General features: G+C 33.6%; 1 pseudogene; it reads right to left on the reverse strand.

The window, feature by feature from the left end:
• Positions 1-10,268: 10,268 nt before the first annotated feature.
• LOC149194919 (formate dehydrogenase, chloroplastic/mitochondrial pseudogene) overlaps positions 10,269-20,756 on the reverse strand; it is a 50,006-nt pseudogene continuing 39,518 nt past the window's right edge.

Consider the following 20,756-nt stretch of genomic DNA (forward strand, 5'->3'; position numbering starts at 1 on the left):
TGGGCTACAAAAGTCTAGTGAGTTCTAGGTGGTATTGAACTCTCTCTACCTGCTCACAAAACTCATAACAGCCAAGATATCTGAAACATGTGACAACCAATTGAGAGGCCTGCAATTCCCTAAGGTTTGATGGCTCTTCTCTGATAATCCTGTCTCCCTTGTGTGGTTTTCTTTGCTGCCTAGCTCCATCTGTTGGGGTGTCACTTCCCGTGTTCTCCTCCTCATAGTCTAGGTCTTCCTGGTCCATGTTTCCAAAACTGGAAGTTGTATGAAGGGAATGAGTGAGAGTGTTTTAGGAGTGAGGGGATGGAAAATGAATTGATGGGCAAAAATTGAATGAAGGAGCAGGAAATGAGAGGGAGGTCTTGTTTTGTTTGATGCCCTTGGGGAAGAGGCATAGGGGGATGGAAATGATATGGAATAGGGGTAAGGGGACAAAGGGATAAGGGGATAGAGTTTAGAGGTGTAGGGATAAATGGTAGGGCGAACAATGAGGGTTTGTGGTTTTATGCATCATTAGGGAGATTTTATGGTTTCATTTTCAACATGGAAAATGATGCTTATAAGTTTGATTTGCAAACTAAAACTGAAGTGAGGGATGTCAGCTTACTTCCAAAGATGGAAGGAGAGAGTAATTGGGAGTTTTCAAGAGAGTTTGAGGGTTTTCTAGCCCTCCTGCACAAAGCATAGTGCCACTGCATAGAAGCACAGTGCCACCGTGGAAGTGCAGTGCCCGTGTAAAATTTCACTGCAGAAGTTTCCTAGATGCGTAGCGCTGGCCTCAACACATAGCTCCAAGCTCTGAATGCGTAGTGCCGACCTGCCAAGACGCAACGCCACTACTCCAGAAGCGCAGTGTCGGTCTCCAGAAGCATAGCGCCAAGCTTCTTTCACCCATATCTCACTCAAGCTTGCCTCTTCTTCTCACTTTTTGACTCCTTACTTGGCAAATGAGGATAATGAATTTGAAAATGAAATGTGAGAGCTTAAATAGGAGTAAGTTTTGATTTTTCACTTGAAAAACCTAGTTTCTAATGTTTCTTGTCTTTCTTCAAAACTTTGTTTTTAATGTCGTTTCTTCTTTGTGTCTTTGTAGGTGGATAATGCTTGAATTGAACTAATTTTTGCATTGTTTCTCTGTCTTGCAGCAAGGAGAGATGCTCTGGTGCAGCTGGGATCATTTATTACATATAGTGACTTAAAATTACATAAACAATACAAATAAACACAGGATACTCTATTTTCACCTCAGAAACATTTTTTTGAGGTGAAAATTACATTAGGTTAAAAGATAATAATCTCAGTAACTATGACTTACAAGGCATCATGCTTGATTTATTGATCATCTTCATACCCTCGCTGACCTTTATTTACACTTTAAAATCTGGCTCTTGACCTTGGTGATGAAACCCTAAGACCTAATGAAACATGCCCTATGACCTAATGAAAACATGATTGCAAATTGACCATGAAACCATAACTGAAGACAACCTGAAGAAGGGTCAACAAGTATACTCTATGAGGGAAAATTTTAGATTTTCAGAAGAGAAGACAAGCATCAGTGGATCAGTTTGACATGACCTAATGGAAATGATAAAAAATTTCAGTATGGGACCCCTAAAATGAAAATGCAAAGAGCGAATTTTGATCCCCGATGGAAGTATGTAGATAGTGACACTAACAACTACTATTTCTAGTAATTCTTACATAGTTGGATCTTGACAAGTTTTTCTTTTCTCACTAGAATCTTCCTCTCTTAAACCTATTTCTCCTTAAAAGGAGGTTGACTTTCCCTCCTCCCTTGAGGTAAGATAACCATGAAAGTGGGAATTTGTTTCCCTACCTTACTCAAATTCTCAGAAATGAGGGTTTCCAATGATGAAGCTTCAAAATGAGAAATCTTAGATGGAGTGCATGTAGGTATAACATCTTCTGCCTATGAAACTTCAACTTGAATAGTCTCATAATAAGATATTCCTTAACGAGTAGCTCTAGCCTAGGGAACTAAGGTATGCTCTTGAAATGGTGTTGCATTTTATTTTCCTACTTCTTCCTTATTTATAGGAGAATTTGGCTATTCTGGCATCAACAAATCAACGAAATTATCGTGCCCCACCTTGCCCAAGCCTGAGGCCTCGCATCCATGACCGAGGGCTACCTAGGCCGATTCTGGAATCGACCTAGCCACCTAGGGCCTTCGCCTGATGACCGTTGGTGGCCAGGCCAATTCCGGAAATAGACCTAGGTCACATGGGGAATTTTTATTTTTATTTTTATAATTCTTTTTTGTAATATTTTAATTAATTATTTAATTAATTAATTTTTTAATTTTAATTTTCATTAATTTATTATTATTATTATTATTTTATTTAACTATTTATTATTTATTTTTATTTTTAATTATGGAGTTTTTTTTTTTTGAAACTTAAAAAAAAATGTTTTTGATGTTTCTTTTCTTTTATTAATTTTTATTTTTTTCTTAAATGATGTGTTTTTGAAATATTATGCCCATTTATTTATTTTTGATAGTTTTATTTTTATTTATTTTTATAGGTTTATTTATTTTTATTTTTATGTGGGTCTTTTATTTTATTTTAATAATTTTTTATATATTATATTTTTTTTGTTATGTTTTTTTTTTTTTTTTTTTATGTTTTATTACCAACATGCAAATCAACAACATTTGGAAAAAATTATCCACACTTAATAGATTAGAAAAATAAACTGTAAAAATATGGCCTTTAAACAAAAAGGGTTGATGTTGAATCAAAACTTTTCAAAATCACCATGAAAATCACTAACATTTAAAAAACAATGTTCATACTTGATAAATAATAATAATGTTCATACTTGATAAATAAAAATATTTAAAGTGTCAAAAATAAGGCTTCTAAAAAAATGGGCTGGCACTACATCAACACATTTCAAAATCAGCATGAAAATCACTAACATTTAGAAAAAATGTCACATAAGAAAATTTATTGTGTCAAAAATATGCTCCAAACAAGAAAAGGCATATTTTGAATACCACTTTTCAAAATTGGGTGATTTTTTTGCTACATCAAAAAAACGGGTAATCGGTAATTTTCTCGTTTGATTGGTAACTATGTTCAAGGATTGATCATAATAATTCAAGAGATTAGAATAGAGGAAAGTATAGCAATGACAAGGCCCAATAACACCCCCAAACTGACCTAATTGCATGTCCTCATGCAATTAATCTCTAGACTTAGCAAATACATTGTTAACATGCAAGGCAGTCACAGAGTAGGCTTCATAAGTTTCTTCTCCTCTATACATGAATCCAACTTTGTACTTGACTTCCTGGAGAGACGAATAGTCAACTTTTTTAGATATTTGATAATAATATTGATAATAAGATAAGGGACACCAAAACATGGGGTATCCATACCTACATCCCATCGAATAAATTCCTACCTCCATCACAATTGCGGTATAGCCATGAACTCTAGAGAGAGCTTGCCGGAAGTTATGCAGGCCAAAAAGTTCCCTATTCTTCACCTTTCGTTAAGATCTCATCCATATCATTCAAGTCCTTTTCATAACATCCTTTATGTCCTTCAAATGATCTAGGTCTGAAATCAATATGCCCAATTGAATATTTTTGAGTGAAGACAAAACATTTAGCTATTGAAAAAATCTATTATTCATGTAGAATGTAATGAACATGTTCTTAGGTTCTCCTTTAACCCATAAGTCACAGTTTTCTTGATTTTCCTTGTAAGTGTTGTAAGGATTTTTCCATTTTCTTTGATTTTATGTGAAAGAGATGAGGGCTTGAAGTTGCACGTCCCCAATAAAGGGTACAATATTTCCATTTCCTTGTTCCATCGATATAAAATTATGCATATAAAAATCACATAAGTGTTCATCCACACACTCATTTTTCTTATGGAAGACATTTATAAAATGTAAAACATCAGAAAACTCATAAGGAATGTCATGTTGAACTACCTGAACCTTGATCATTATATAGTGCTGCACTAGAAAAAGAGAATAACTGTAGGATGGAGCTCTACATTCCAGGACGTCTAAAATCATGGAACATATTTCATCACTTTCTCAGACCAATTTGAGATTTTTTTCTTGTAACTCATGAATCTTCTTTTAGGCATCAACCAAATATTCAAATTTTTCTAACTTGACATGTGTTAATGCATATAATCATTTTGAAAACTCATGATATTCTTCTGAGTAACAACCTCCTCTTGATACTTAGCTACAATCTTATTTAATGTTCATATTTTAGCTTCTAGGATAAGCGGAGAAGGATGCTACACGACATCTATTTGCATTCCTATCTTTGTCCTAGTCATTTATTTGGCCTATGTTTCTATGGTTTGACAGTCAAAGACTTTTCTTTTCTTACTGGCCCTAAATTTCTTATCATCGTTTCTCTTTTGACCAACATAATTATTTTTTTTCTTCAAAAAACTATCTCTCTAATTCATCTATCCTCCTTCTCAAAGAAACATTTTCCTTTTTCAAGGTAACAACTTTTCAAAAAAACTTATTTCTCATTTTGTACCTTCCATCTTCTAAACTTTCTACTTTTTTCCATAGACTTTTAATGTTAGAGGGAACAGTCAAAGAAACAACAAGTGTAGTATAGGCTTTATATTTGAAATAATTAATAGGGGACTCAGGATTTTCAACAACTAGAAAATCATTTGAAAACCTTTGAGTTATAAGGGTTCATGTGTGATGACTACAGAGGACTCAATAAAATACTCTTGAATCATAACAATTGGGGAATCAACAGGGGCTTTTTGGACTTCATCAACCAAATAATTAGTAGGAGACTCTTTAACTTTGTTAACTGGGGATATAATTGAAAGTTGTTTAACTTCATCAATAAGAAAATCAATAGAGGGTTCTTTGACTGTAGTATATCCAGAGCTAGTAGAATCTTCCTACACTATAGTAGCTATTGAATTTTTAGGAGTTTCATGGATTGTAGCAGTAGGAGAATCAATGGGGGAAGTAAAATCTATGGTTATTGTGGGATCAATGGGAAACTCTTGAGCTATATCGACTGAAGGATCAATGACATGTTCTTCAGTAACAACATTCATTTCTTCCTCCATACTCAAATATTCTAACAAATCATCCACCATCTCTAATGTCTACTCCACTTCTATACTAGGTATTTCTTCATATGAATCCATTGTTTTCTACTGCTTCTTCATCATCAATATTCTAAGCAATTTGGCCCAAACCATCCCAACATGATTCTTGAACATTTCGAAGGTCTTACTCCTTTTCATGTGCATTTTCTCATTTATATCATAGATCAATTGAAATTTCTCCATGATAGATTTTGACTCATAGTTACTATTGTTTCCAATAATTATTTCATGGGTGGATCCTCACATGTTTCTCTTTTCTATCCAGAATCATCCTCTGTTAAATCTATCTCTCCTAAAAAGGAGGTTGACTCCCCTGGAGACATAATAGGAGACAAACGAAGTCCTTTTTCGAGTTTATACAATTGGGCCAACCTTCTCCTCCATCGAGGTAATATAGCCATCAAAGTGGCAATTTGTTTCTCTACCTCACTGAAATAGGGTTTCTAATGATGAAGGTCGAAGTTTTGAAATATTATATGGAGTGTATGCAGGTTTAGCATCTTCCACTTATGAAACCTCAAATTGAATATCCTCATAATAATATATTCTTGAACAAGTAGCTTTATCGTGTGGAATTTTTATAGCGTGAAAAAAAACTGTTTTTGATGTTTTTTTTCTTAAATTATGTTTTTTTTTTTAAATATTTTCCCCATTTATTTATTGATATATTTTTTTCAGGTTTTGTTAATATTTTGTTTAAATTTTTTTATTTTACAAGTTATTTTTTTTTTTTTACATTTTTATGGTTTTTTTGTTTTTTATATATTTGATATTTTATTGGTCATGTTTTTTTTAATTTTAATTTTTATGTTTTATTACCAACAATGATACATTAGAAAGTTTAAAGTGAAAGAAAGGTCTCTAAACACTTTTCAAAATCAGTATGAAAATCACTAACATTTAAAAAAAAATGTTAATACTTGATACATAAAAAGATTCAAAGTGTCCAAAATAAGCCCTCTAAAAAATGGGGTTGATGCTACATCAACGTTTTTCAAAATCAGCATGAAAATCACTAACATTTAAAAAAAATGTTACATAACAAAGTTAAAAGTGTGAGAAATATGCTAAAAAAAGGTTACATTCTAAATAACTACTTTTCAAATTGGGTGATTTTTTTGCAACCTCAAAAACACAGGTAATCGTTAATTTTCTCATTTGATCAGTAACTATGTTCAACAATTTATCGTAATAATTCAAGAGGGTATATTAGAGGAAAATATAGGAATGACAAGGGCCAACATCACCGCCCAACTTACCTAATTGCATGCCCTCATGCAATTAATCTCTAGACTAAGAAAATAGATAGTTAACATGCAAGGTAGTCACAAAGTAAGTTTCGTAAGTTTCTTCTCCTCTATACCTGATTCCAACTTTGTACTTGATTTCTTGGAGAGCTGAAAACTCAGCTTGTTTAGATAGTTCATAATAATATTGATAGTAGGATACATGACACCAAATCATGGGGCATCAGTACCTACATCCCATCGAACTAACTCCTACCTCCATCGCAATTGTGGTATTGGCATGAACTCTAAAGAGAGCTTGTTGGAAGTTATGGAGGCCAAAAGGTTCCCTATTGTTCACCTTTCGTGAAGGTCTCATCAATATCATTCAAGCCCATTTCATTACATCCTCCATGTACTTCAAATGATCAAGACCTAAAATCAATATGCACTACAACAAAACCAGCGATTTGCGCCAGATTTAGCGCCAGATTTTAGTGCATTTTTTTTGTAATTGTGATGAGCAACCTGGCGCTAAATCTGGCTCTATTGTACAATTTTTAAAGCGTCCTTTTTAGCACCTGATTTTGCATCCTTTTTCACGCTAGATTTTGCATCACTTTTTACACCAAACTATGCATCATTTTTTGCGTCAAATTTTGAACCAAGATTTGCATCTTATTTTATGACAGGTTTTGCTTCTAGTTTTGTGTCATTTTTTGCATCTATTTTTCATTCTCTTTTGCTTCCTATTTTGTGTCATTCTTTGCTTCCATTTTTGCACCATCATTTGCATCAAGTTTACACTGTATTTTGAATCCAATTTAACGTCTTTTTATGCATCCATTTTGTGTCAGTTTTTGCATCTAGTCTTACGCCAAGTTTTGTATCTAGTCTTACACTAGTTTTTGCTTCTATTCTTGCACCAGCTTTGGTGCCTATCTTTGCACCATGTGTTGAATTTGATTTAGCACCAAATTTTTCATCTATTTTTGTGCCCATTTTTGCATCTTTTTTTGGACCATTTTTTACATCCACATTTACGTTTGATTTGTCTCCATTTTTCCCATCTCATTTTGCACCATATTTTGCGTCATTTGTTTCATCCAATTTTGCATCATTTTTAACACCATCTCTTGCTTCTAATGTTACATCATTTTGAGCATCCAAATTTGCATTTATATTTGCATCTTATGTTGAGTCATGTGTTGTGTCCACCTTTGCATCTTATTTTGTGTCTAATGGTACATTCAATTTAGAGCCATTTTTTACGTCTACTTCTGTATTTGTTTTTGCACCAAGTTTTGCATCCAATTTTAAGCTATTTTATGCCCCTTTTTGCACCATTTTTTTGTGTCCACTTGTGTCCAATGTTGCACCATTATTTACACCGACTTTTTCATCCAATTTTGCATTTTTTTGGTGTCTAGTTTTACATCGTTTTCACCATCCAAATTTGCATCTTTTTTTGCCTCATTTTGTGTCCACATTTGCATATAATTTTGTGTCTGAGTTCGAGCCTAAATTTGCATGTGATTAGGAATCATTTTTTACATCCAATATGGCATCCTTGGTTTCACCTTTTTTCAGCCCCATTTTGCATCTTGTTTTATGTCTTTTCATACATCTTTTTTTTTTCCTTTTTTGCACCCAAGTTTGCATCCCAAATTTACACCATTATTTGCATCATCATTTGGCATATTAATTTGTAACGTTTTTTGCTTCTTTTTAACGCTCAACTTTGCATCTTATTTTACATCTAGTTGTTCTCTTTTTTTGCATCTAATTTGGTGCCCATTTATGTGTCCTTGTTTTTGCCCAATTTGATATCCTTTTGTATGCCATGTTTTGTTCCCTTCTTTGTGTCAACTATTGCACAATTTTTCACTTCTAATTTAAAACACTTTGTATGTCAATTGTTTGCATTTTGTATTAATTCCTAGTTTAACATCCAATTTTACTTTCAATTTTGCATCCATGGTTACATCCGCATTTGACTTCTTATATAGAGTATATTTTTCTTTACATATATGACCCCCTTTATAGATTCATAGTGAAATATATGATAGTTTCTAAATATCATTAAGCAGATATCACAATTCAAAATCATTTGTAAAGAAATTTAAGAGAAATTGACAACATCCATCCAAAAAAATAACAATGTGTCATTAACAATTTTCAAAACATGTATAAAATAGCTACATAATACTAATAAAATCAGTATTATTTTTATTCAAAACAAGTAAAATTCAAATATGATTAACAAATCAAAATATTTCATGAATATCGTTATTCTACGATAAATTAACAACATACATAAATCAAACTCATCGTATGATTATAAAATCAAAATGTCTCATTGATATAGGGTAAATTCACAACACCCATCTAAACATAACAATGTCATTCTACACAATAATTTCTTCATAAAAAACAATGCATGTGCATGCCTAGCTACCACCACCAAGATCATCCTCATGATCATCTTGACCATCCTCATTACTCTGATCCACATCATCACCAACACCGCAACTATCATCATCATCTCCTCCTTCACCACCATCATCCTCATCCTCATCCTCATCATCTCCTGATATATGTTGAACATAATTTGGATCATCGTCTTGTTAATCATTACCTATAGCATTCTGACAAAAAAAATCAATATTACATGTTATTATTAATTACATAACACAACGCATGTTTTTGTTATACAATGTTAACCATAAAATGAGGTAAGATATACTAGCATTTGCACCAGATGTTGCAAAGGAAACGCCGTAAGGCATAAATTGAAAAATACAAATACAACAAAAGAATACTTTGATAAAGAATAAAAATATATTTAATGCTCAAATCAATGCCCCATTAACTGGAAGCATTTAGTAGACATATCTATCAACATTAGGATTATACACAATGATCAAGAAATTTTCCATATACAAACAACAACTTCCACAACAACCTTTTGTCACATCCACATTTTAAGAAATGCCTTGTAACGTGATCGGAATCTTCCATATTGCCTTTTTCATTATGCAGATAAATCTTCCATATTGCTATTTTCATCATGAATATTGTTAGTTCATTGTTGTAAAGTGTTAGTGAGTTAAATTCAATACTATAAGTTCGACAAGTGAAAAACATTCCTCAATTAGCATAATATACATTTTTCTCTCACCGTGTATTTTTCAGTCAAAGAGCACAACATATTAACATGTATTTTCCCTTCATTATTTTCATCATAGAGCCAAGAAATCTATGCCTTATCTATAAAGTAACAAAAACATTTTGAAATAAGTTTAATATTTCAAGCCAGTGTCTAACCTATAAAGTAACAAAAACTTTTTGAAATAAATTTAACATTTTAAGCAATTGACTAACCTACTTTAATAATTGAAAAATTCTCAAAGATGAATTATACTCCATAATAAGAGAGCCAACATTGGAGCCCATACTTTCACTAAAACCAAAAGAAACACAACCACTTGTTAAGAAGAAATTCAAGTAATAATAATAAAACAAAAATAATAAACATTAAAGTATAAAATGGTATTTCCAACACACAAGTATAAATATACATGCTCTATGTCCATTGTTAGATTAAATGGGTGTGGAGAAAATTAGTAGAGAACCCAAAATTGTATTTCTAATTAGGATGGGTGGAGAAATGCTTTAAATGCGGGTTGTTGTCATTCTAATGAAACCCTTTGCAAAGGGGATGTTAAGATTCTGAGAGAAAAGCTAGGCTTGGTAGAGAACACCTTCCTTGTTAAACATTCCCCTACTGTAACCAAAAGGAAAGGGAAAGAGAAACAATAATTAGGTTTTTGTTCACAAGTTGTACAAAATATATAGGTGCTATTGATGTTTGAGTGAATAATGGGAGAGATTATTTATGAAATTGTGATAAGGCGCACCTAGTTTTGTCAGAAAGAGGCATATTAATGACAAGTACATCACATTTAGGTAGCATTTCGTCAAGATTTGTCTCCAATGTTGCTCCAGTTTCCTTTTCCAATTCGGGTCCAATAGAAAGACGGTCGTGGTAAAGAAGCTTACAATTGAAGGGCTGTACAAAGGAACACAATTCAATTCAACATCATGTAATGTTTATTATTATTAGATTGAAATTTTGAAACAAACAGCATGCATGCGTAAGAATTATGGAGCACTGATTTTTGAAAAAAAGTTTGCAACATCATGAAGTAGTACTAGATCCTAAGAATGAATACCTTCAAATGCTTAAGTAGTTCTTTGCCAATACGCCCTGCACCAATAGAACCAATAGTTTTCCCTTCTAGATCATATGACCTGTAAGAAATTGCTGCCACTTTCCAATCACCCTCAACAATTTGCTTATATCCAAGCACAAAGTTTCGCATCAATATGAGAATGCGCATTAGCTCATCTTCTGCCACGGACACCACATTACTTTCGTTGATCTTCAACCAATGATGATACAAACAAATCAATGGAATTAAAAAATATATCCAATATAAATAAAATGCGTTTAAAAGTAACTCTCTGTTTTATTTACAGGAAAATAAAGAGAGTGTTAGTCTATCTGTCTTTCTCGAGATATAATGCCCCATATCCAAAATAAGAAAGCTACAGGAGAACAGTTATTACACAGTACAATCTCACCATTACAAAGGAGTCGATAAAAGACCAAATGCATTAAAGCTTTCCAAGAAATTACAAAAACATACAATAACACAAGTGAAGATCAAGGTAAATCTGCAGTACATGTTGGATTGGGGATAAAGCCAATATCATAGCATGAGATTGACAATTAAATGAGTTGTAAATAATAATGGAATGATATGGAATTGAATAGCCTACAGGCTGAATATAAACAAGAGAGTTATTATTTCATTGTTATTAATTTATTATAAAATCACATTTTTTAAAACAATAACTATTTTTATTTCAATACCAACCATTAACTAATTTCTAAGAATAATTCTAATTATTATTGTCCACTTCATCTTCTTTCCATTTCTGTACCATGAGGGAAAAACCCAATACCATTCCTATATCTTAAAATTAACATTAAATATGTCAAAATAGCTCAAGCATATTTTTGCAAGCATATTTTGGAAAACAATCATTACAGACAGATTAAACAAAGAAGAGCGCTTTGAGATCTTCCGCAAATCTTTCAAGAATGTAATAAGAGCAAAATAAAACCCATGGGTAAGTACAGCCAAAAGGATAATGAATCAATCTAGTCACAGTAAATATCAATATGATAATCCAGGTAAGATGTATTGTCACTTTTCCTGATTTCAGCCCTCTTGGCACCGGTAGGTTACCTATATCCTCACCCAAAACCAAAGTAGAAGCAGGCCTGGCTGGGAGACTATCTTTCAAAATTGACAAGGTATTATTTCTATCAATTAGAATGCACATCCTCAGGTGTTCAAGAATAATTAATAGAACAGTCAGCTAGATGAGCAGATCCAATTTAGAGAATCTCACTCAGATCTACTTGACATCACCTCCATGATTTAAATAATGATTGGAGGAGTCTTAATACTCCAGAGTCCAGATCACTTAACATACAGAAACTAAGGCAGCCAAAGAACAATATCCCATCACTCCCATGCCACATATATATGTTTAGGTATAGTCTGAAGGACACATACCTTTCCTGTAACTAATTCAGCAAGGTTGTCATTACAAGTTTTGGGCTATGTTCACTGCCCTGGTATTGAAAGGTATACAGGTTGTTCACCTTAATTACACACATCAATGCATATGTATGTCCAGGGTTTAAGCTCATAGGCATGTAGCTATTACATCAAAACTACAAGTGTAAATATATAATACAGTGAATTCATTTCTGAGCAAATTCCAAGTCCAGGTTTGTTCAAGCCAAACAATCATAAGGTTCTGAGTATCTTATGGTGAAGCATCTCATCAAAAATGCATTCCATCACATTTTATCAATACCCATGCACTATCAAAAGACACGACTCTGTTCCTTCTCCTTGTTATCAAAGGACACGACTTTCTATATGTTAATTTATACAATCTTAATTCTTATTCTATTCTCTATGTACTTTCTAAATCCTAATCCAACATATCCTAGATCCAACTTCTGCATATCCAAGGATCTTCATACTTCCACCTTCATACGTTTCTCACAACAAGACCGAAATATAAACCAAGGCTTTGGAGGAGAAACAAGAAGAGAGGAGTGTAGTGACCAACCTGATTTGATCTACTAATAATACTACAAACTAAAAGATAACTCTCACTTTATTGTTTGTAGCTTCTTGGGGGTGAATGTGACAATGCTATATATATCATAAGGATCTGGAATCTGATATCTCCTCTTTGTTGTGGGCTGCTGGTTCCAGGGTGAGAAAAGGTGGTATAAAAGTCCTCTAAAAACGAAGGTGAAGGGTGTCATAGTGAGGTGGTTTTCCAGTTCCTTGTATCTATATAAACTATAAATGGATCTTTACTATAAAGTATTCTAAAGAGTTTCTTCAAATTACTTTAATATCCTTTTAAATTAACTCGTCCTCTTCTCATAGACCCATATATAAATAAAGCATTGTTCATCTTTTCAAAGCTCATGTCTTAAGCATTCCATTAATACCAATAATAAAAAGAAGGATGATGATTCCGATGTATGTAATTTGTAGTTCTTGTTGCCTATGAAGTCTAAGGAGCTTAATCCCTCAAGAGTAAAACAGTAAAAGGAATTTAAGTCTCGGTCGTATTGTTAGTTCCTAATCTCCTACTAACAAAGACATTCCGCTATCTTTTTTCAGGAGTCAAGACTAAACTATATGTAATCCAAAACATACTTTCTTTGTCCAACATTTCCCTACTTGTAATAGATTACTACAACCACATATACTACAAAAAGAAACCAATAACTCCTAATTATTATTCTGATGCCTTTGCGAGTTACTGATTAGATAATATAAACAAAGGAGTTATTCTTTATTCCAAGTGATACTAAACTAATAAGAAGACTAATCATACTATTCTTGTTTGTATTATCTCTGTATCTTTTCTATCTAAAGTAAATCTAAAGAGGAAGAATTGCTTGTCCTAATCAAGTGGGGTGAGGATCTAGGGCGACCAATGGGAGAGGAAGGCCTAAATGAGGCACACACTTCTTCTGCTGCTAGGGCCTGGGTTTTTAATAGGATAACCACAGGGATATGTTGCAAGGACAGGGGAATAATTGGTTCTATGCAATGCCATGATCTTCTTTACAAGAGTCTCTGCTAATCCCTTGAATGTATCTTGTTTTTTTTTTTTTTTGCTTCTAGGATGGACCTACTTAGTCCTTCAACAACTAGAAGAAATAAATAAGGAGACAAGGTACAACCTTGTTTTAAGTTTTAACCCTCTTGAGGGTCTTAAGAAATTAGAGGCTGAACCATTTATAAAAAATGCATAAGAAGCTTAAATTACACATCCCATAATCTAATTTACCAGTGGTAAGTTGAAACTAATATGGATAAAAAGAAGTATCAGAAAGGGCCAAGACACCCTTTATAAGCCTTGGAGAGGTTCAACTTGATCACCATTATTGTAACATTTTTGACTTGAATAATATGGAGGCCCTCTTGTGCTGAAACAATTGCTTCATGGATCTGACGATCCTCTAGAGAACCAAGTGGTTCTGTTATATGAACTTACAAAGTAGTGCTTTCAATCTGACAGCCAAAACCTTAGCCATTATCTTATAAATACAATTAGACAAAGAAGTGGGTCTAAAAGCATAAAAAGACTCAGGTTGATCCACCTTTGGAATGAGTGCAATAGAGGTCCAGATGAAGGAGCCAGGGAGCCTTACTAAAGCTTCTCATTTCTTTCACTACCTGAAGTAAGTTGTCTCCCAACACTTCAACAAATCCCAGGTAGAACTCCACAGTCCACCCATAGGGATTGGGACTCTTGTCCTTATGGAAAGTGGACAAACACATTCAAAAGTGCTTTTCTGGACAGATCACCATTGCTGGAACTTTGTTGACTTGAATAGTGTAGAGGCCCTCTTGTGCTGAAACAATTGTGTCATAGATTTGACAAACTGTTCTGGTTAGATGAAGTTAGAAAGTAGTGATTTTAATCTCACAGACAAAACCTTAGCCATTATCTTATAAATCCAATTACATAAAGCAGTGGGTCTAAAAGCATAAAAAATGTTCAGTCTCAAAACTCTGAAGTAAATTTGTAAAGAATGTAGCATTAGCTTTCTTGGCTTAGTGAAATCCCTAATTTTCTATCCTATTTGCCTGTCTTAAAAATCTCAAGAAAACCTGTAAAGATTGTGCCATTGTGTACGCTTAGCCTCTAAAAGCCCTAGCTTTCTATCTTCTTCTGTGTAATTTGAATAGAACACCATCAAATACCAGAATTATCAATTCCCATTCTCCAAAACTTTTAAATGTGCGGAACTGAGACAGAAATCATTCAATCAAACCACTCGAAATGCATCTGAATGCTGATCCATTAACTTAAAGAACTTCTTCCCAAACTCTGCCATTTTTTAAACAAAATTTTGAGCACAACCTTGTCTAGTCCATTTATAGAGAGCGTTAGTTTATGAAATCTTGCCTGTAAGCCAAAATAGAGTCAAAATTTTCCATTGAAAGCTCAGAATAACTGAACCAGAAATAACCCTTGTGAAATTTGCTGCTTAAAACATTGTTTTGAGCACGGCCTCTTTCTTAGATTTATTTTAGATAATACGGTAGCTTATTTAATGAAATATTTCCAGAAAGTTGAAATATGGCAAATTTTTCCAATCAAGAACTCTAAATAATTTCATTAGGACAAGGCGTAGAGGATTCATGACGGCGACAAGAAAATAATGGCGCTTTGCAATTTTAGCACTCTCTTGCAGAAAAATACCTTTTCTGAAATCGTTTTGACCACGAAGAAACACAGATGAACTGTTGGAAGTCGTGCAGAGAGAGATCTGGTGGCTCGTGGATTGATTTTGGGGCAATGTTTATGTGATTGCAAACCATGATTGTTCATATGCGAGCTACTGAGCTCATTGAGAGGGATACGTGCAATGGCGCCAAACTACCAAGAGGATTTGAATTTAAAGGCGGGATAGAATATCTATCATCCGATCATGTCATCGACCATATATTTGTGTTTCAGTAAAACGGATTTTCAAAGAATTTGAAATATTATACATTTTATAGAATTTGGAATATTATACATTCTATTATTTAAGCTGAATAATAGTTTTACTTTGGAAAAATAATTGGGCACATCAAATAAAATATTGATGCGACGGACATAGAACTCCGAAACAATAATGCGCCCTTCTCTTAGTCCAAAACAATAATGCACCCTTCTCTAGCTGATGTGTCAATGCTTTCTTTGAAGTGGAACTTAAAGAATTAAGTAATTATTCATTATTAAATTGGGATTTTATATAAATTAATTGATTATTTATTAATGTTAATTTCATTTTATAATTTTATAGTAATTTTTAATAGATTTTTGTTAAAGATAATTATTTGAGCTATTATTGTATCAAGATTTTTGTTGTGTATTTTATTATTATATTTTAATCCACTTTAAACATGCTCAAAATATGTTTTCATCTTCATTTGTGGAGATTATCTACTTGCATATTCAAAAAGTTTTGATGTAGTTTTTGCCTTGAAAAATGATTATTGTGATTGTAATGGTGAGAAATTATTCTATAAACAGTGTTAAGTGTTATTTAGAATAAATGAGAAATTCTTTTTGAATATATAAGACTAATCTTTGAGAGAATAGATATATATTCCCTAATTATCACATAAACAAGGGGTTAATCTTGCATTTAGTGCTTTATCTATGTAGAGTTTCGCTAAACAAAGGGAATACCTCCTCCTGCGTGACTTCGATTGTCCCTCCCTGTTACAGGATTGCAAAGCATTAAGAATTGAATCTTCTTTATTTTAAAGATGTAGTCTTGTCGAATATACCAAAAACATAGTAGGATTCTTTCATTATTGACAAAATCAAGCACATGTGCAAGGGAAGTATTCATCTATGGATGGTTAACAAGTTCATTAATAACTACAAGCAAATGCTTCAAACTATGTATTTAATGATCTGTAGTCATCATCTAAAGAGTTCAAGAATCAAGTCAATTCCAACCTAAGTTCTAAGTATATGGTAAACCTCTACTCTAGAGGTTCTATTATTGTAAAATTTCACAACTATGGAAGTTGTGGCAAGGTCTCAAAGGAGGGACTTTCTTTTTGGGGCAAAACTAACCTTTTTTCAAAAGATAGTTTCTATAATTGAATCCATCTTCAATATCTATTTCTTCAACCCCACTCTGCCGGATTTGAATATTGAATCCCCCCTACTTATTTTGGGATGAGATGATCTTTCAAAAGCCAACATAAATATATTGGGGACTTACAACAATATACAAACTAAGCAAGGAAGGGTATACACACATGTGTTAGAATTTGAATTGAAGTTGACTTGAGCAAAGGTATAACAATGCATATTTAATTAAATATTGGTGATTTTAACAACCACGTCCATTAGATTAAAATAATGATACTTTATGTGTATCTATATGCAAAGACAAAATACTTGAAAGGCACCTTCCCAACAACAAAGGTCATTATAAGAAAAATGGAAAAATAACAAGTTGATGGGTGGTATGATTGAATGAAGAATCAAAGGGCAAGAAAGAAGAGACATCCAAGTTTAGTCCTAATAAAAGATTTTATGGCCCCTTCCAAGGAGTGCGTTATTAAGAGGGAGACAAACATGATCATGGAGTCTGTGCTAAAGTCTTATGGGAGAAATAGGAAGCATGTGAATGAGATATTATGGATTTCAAAAGAGAAATCATGTTATTGAATCCAATAGAAGCATGGGGATTGGTGCTACTTGAGACTTCATAAGCTCTAAATCAATTGGTGAAAGCAAGAAGTCTAAAAGATAAATGCAAAGAAAGGAATATCCATCTATGTACAAATCTACAATAAATAAATTCAAAATTATACAGTGTTTCCATATAGACAATGTTAGGTCCCTATAACACTAGTGATTCCCCCATTACTAGTGTCATTGTGGCCCTTACTGTTATTGTTGTGCCCTTATTGTCCCCATATTGTTATTATTGTGCCCCATAGAAGCCCACTATTGTTATTTTTGTGCCCTTATATTATTATTGTTATGTTGACTTTGATTATATTGTGACCCCTTAGACTCCTATATATAGAAATGAGGCTTTGTCATTTGTATCATCCAATAATTGCTCTTTTGTGTAATGTAAAGGAGGTTTCCCCCTCGAAGAGGCTGATTTCTAAGTTGTTGATCTATCTTTTCTATCTTTTTGTGAGTTGGTTTCATAACAGACAACCTAGGTTCGAACCCTAAAAAATGTAGGGTCTTTGTGAGTGTTTGTGAGGGAATGTGTTTGACATCACATAATTGGATTCCCTTCATCATCAAAGAGACATGTGTCCCAAAAGTCAATTTGGTTTAAGTGGATGTTAATATGATACATTGTATATTTTCTGAGGGTAGTAGCACAATTGGAAAAAAGCATGTTGGCAAGCCCTTGTGTATCCAAGTGATTGAAAGTTCAATCCCCCAGACATATCTCACCAATTGAACTTAAAAAAAATATGATACATTGTATATTGCAAAGCCATTAAGTTAAGTAATGACCTTGGCTAACCCAAATATTTAATTAGAATTTAAGCTCAAACACAACATTAGAAATGAAACCTTCACTCCAGATGTAAGGATATAGGGGTCAACATTGGATATTGGATACAATACAAGGTGATCAAATGTATCTCTTGGACTAGCATTTTTTACAAAGGAATACAAATTTTAATGCTTATATTAACATGTATGTATAATATAATAATGAAATAGTCACTCTTTAGTTCATGGATAAAAGTGTTGGTGTGGAAGGAAATCTCGAGGGATGTGTCACTATAGTCATAAAAATTGCATTTATTGTGGCACATGGAGAACTTATTAATTGGGTGTAGCTTTAAAAATGGATAGGAGTGTTATCCTCCCCACCTAACTGCAATTCTTACAAATGACATATTTAGTGATTAATGAGTATATTGTTGTAATAATTTTGAACCTTGTGTTAAGAAATCCCTATGCAATCCAATTTAACTTAGGTACCATCCTCAAAATGAGGAGAATTCATTTGTGGGTTTCCTTAGAATGTGTATTTCAAGGAAGAATGTGTACTTTGTCGATATGTTGAAAGGTTTTACGGTCTTTGTGTTTTAGTGTACCATGTCATGTTTGGCATTGAGCGTTGGGTGTGTTGGAAGCCAACTCTTGGTAAACTCAAATACACTTGTCCTAAGGAGGGAGTTGGGGTTTTAAGGTTCTCTGGTTGTAAAAGCTTTCAAAGTCAACGTTTTTCATCCTCTTCTTGCATATTGCAGCCTCAAGGCCATTCGATGAGTTGGTGGTCATGCTTAAGGTTTTCATCCTATTCTTGCATTGTGCTTAAGGTTGATTGGTACCTTGTTCCATGAATTATGATCAACTTTGGGTCCTCTTTCAGTAGACACCTCCTAGCCACAGTATTAAAGGCAACATATTGGTTTCCTTTACTAATTTTAGCTTGTAATAAATTTAGATGTAATGGTTGTCATACGCGTTCATATACAACTACCTCATAACAATGCTAACACAAGCACTTCTACCCATGCCTACATCACATCACAGAGGAGGAATCAATCAATATTATTCAATATCCCGCATTCGAGTATCCCTCCTTTGAGGATTCAATCCAACATTTATGGAGATCAGATCATCCATTTACAATAACTAGCTTTGCCATATAGCATGTTCATATTCCTATTGTCATGGCCGAAAGTACCACCGACATATATCTTATGCAATACGAATAAATAATTAGAATGCCTCAATGGATGCAATTCATCCTATAATGCATAATGCATATATTAGATAACCCGAACCATAGGCTCTACCGTTTCAAAACAAAATCATTTATCATACATAATCAATAATCCGTCTGCCACAGTTGCATGACACGTTAACATGTGTATCTTAGGGATTATGCACAATTAATCAGAAGCGCAGCATTGGATGCATAGCACAAATAACTTGTACCATAGTTTATACAGTCGAGCCTTAACCACAGTTAACAAATTTGCATAGCGGCTCAAGCACGACTATTCACTATCTTAACAAAAGACAGGTTAACACCAATTCTACATAAGATCCACATACTGTGACTGTGATTAGAATTTCATTTATTTTCATCCATAAAATCATCTCATTAACACCACATGTAGTGCATTTAAAACTCAAGCAAATTCTCTCATATGCCAAGGAATTTATAACATAGAGGGTAAGAAACCAACATACAAAACAATCCACGCAAGTGAGTCAAACTAGATCAAAAGAGAGAACGACACTTGGAAAACAGAGCACCGCTACCCAACCTAGAAATGACTCTTCAGTTGACCACCGAGTCGAGGTTCTTGCCATGGATCAACCGCCTCCAATTGATCTATGCAATGGGTATTTAATACCTTCTTTCATGATATGGCTTCCATTAGCGGTGTCTCGCTTTTATGGATCTTTTTATCCATTTGCGTAGGCTTATCTCATAAAAGCTCACCTTTCTCTCCCATGAGGATTTTCCTCATAGAAGATTGCCTTTCTCTCCCGCACAAATTTTATGTTTTTCTCAATGGATATTTATCTCCAATCCATCCAACTTATCTAGAATTAAATCGAGAAGCTTTACCATGAAAGAATTATCCTTTCCCATTCACCAATGTGATTTTGCAAGAATCTCATCTCTTGGTGTCTTGCTTTACCAAGTGATTAATTTATTAATAATGTATTTACTTTTTATATTACACATCATACCTAGCTTTTCTCAGCTTAGGTTTGCAAATTTTGACACACAAGGGAGGGGTGTTACATTTTGGATCCCTCTCTTTCCTTAAGATCCCTCCAACTGCAGCTAGAGTTCTTAGATGACTGTAAGGAGGAAGCCCCTATTGGAAAGGGATAGACAGTTTGAAGGTGTCTATCTTGTTTGTAATTCCTATATCGAAAAGTTGTATTTTCATAGTCCATGGGTTGGGAATACACAATTCCCATCCACTTGAGCTCAATTTTATCTCGCAAAACTTCATTGCGATCTACCTAAACACATGCAAACATAGGTGAAAATGCCTTTCAAAAGTCTTTCCCTGTCTACTTTGACGAATCTTCCAATAAAATTGCCCACTTTTTCTAAGAGATCTAGATGGGTAAAGTGAATGGGAAAACTAGGAATCTTACCCATACTAGAGTAGTCATCGACAACATAGTGAGAGGATTGAAGTTGGGAAACCATGGCTTCACTAGAAGA

Source organism: Pinus tabuliformis, chromosome 2_2, assembly GCF_031772625.1.
Source record: "Pinus tabuliformis cultivar Carrire ecotype Pingquan chromosome 2_2, CPIR1, whole genome shotgun sequence".
NCBI classification, from domain to species: domain Eukaryota; kingdom Viridiplantae; phylum Streptophyta; class Pinopsida; order Pinales; family Pinaceae; genus Pinus; species Pinus tabuliformis.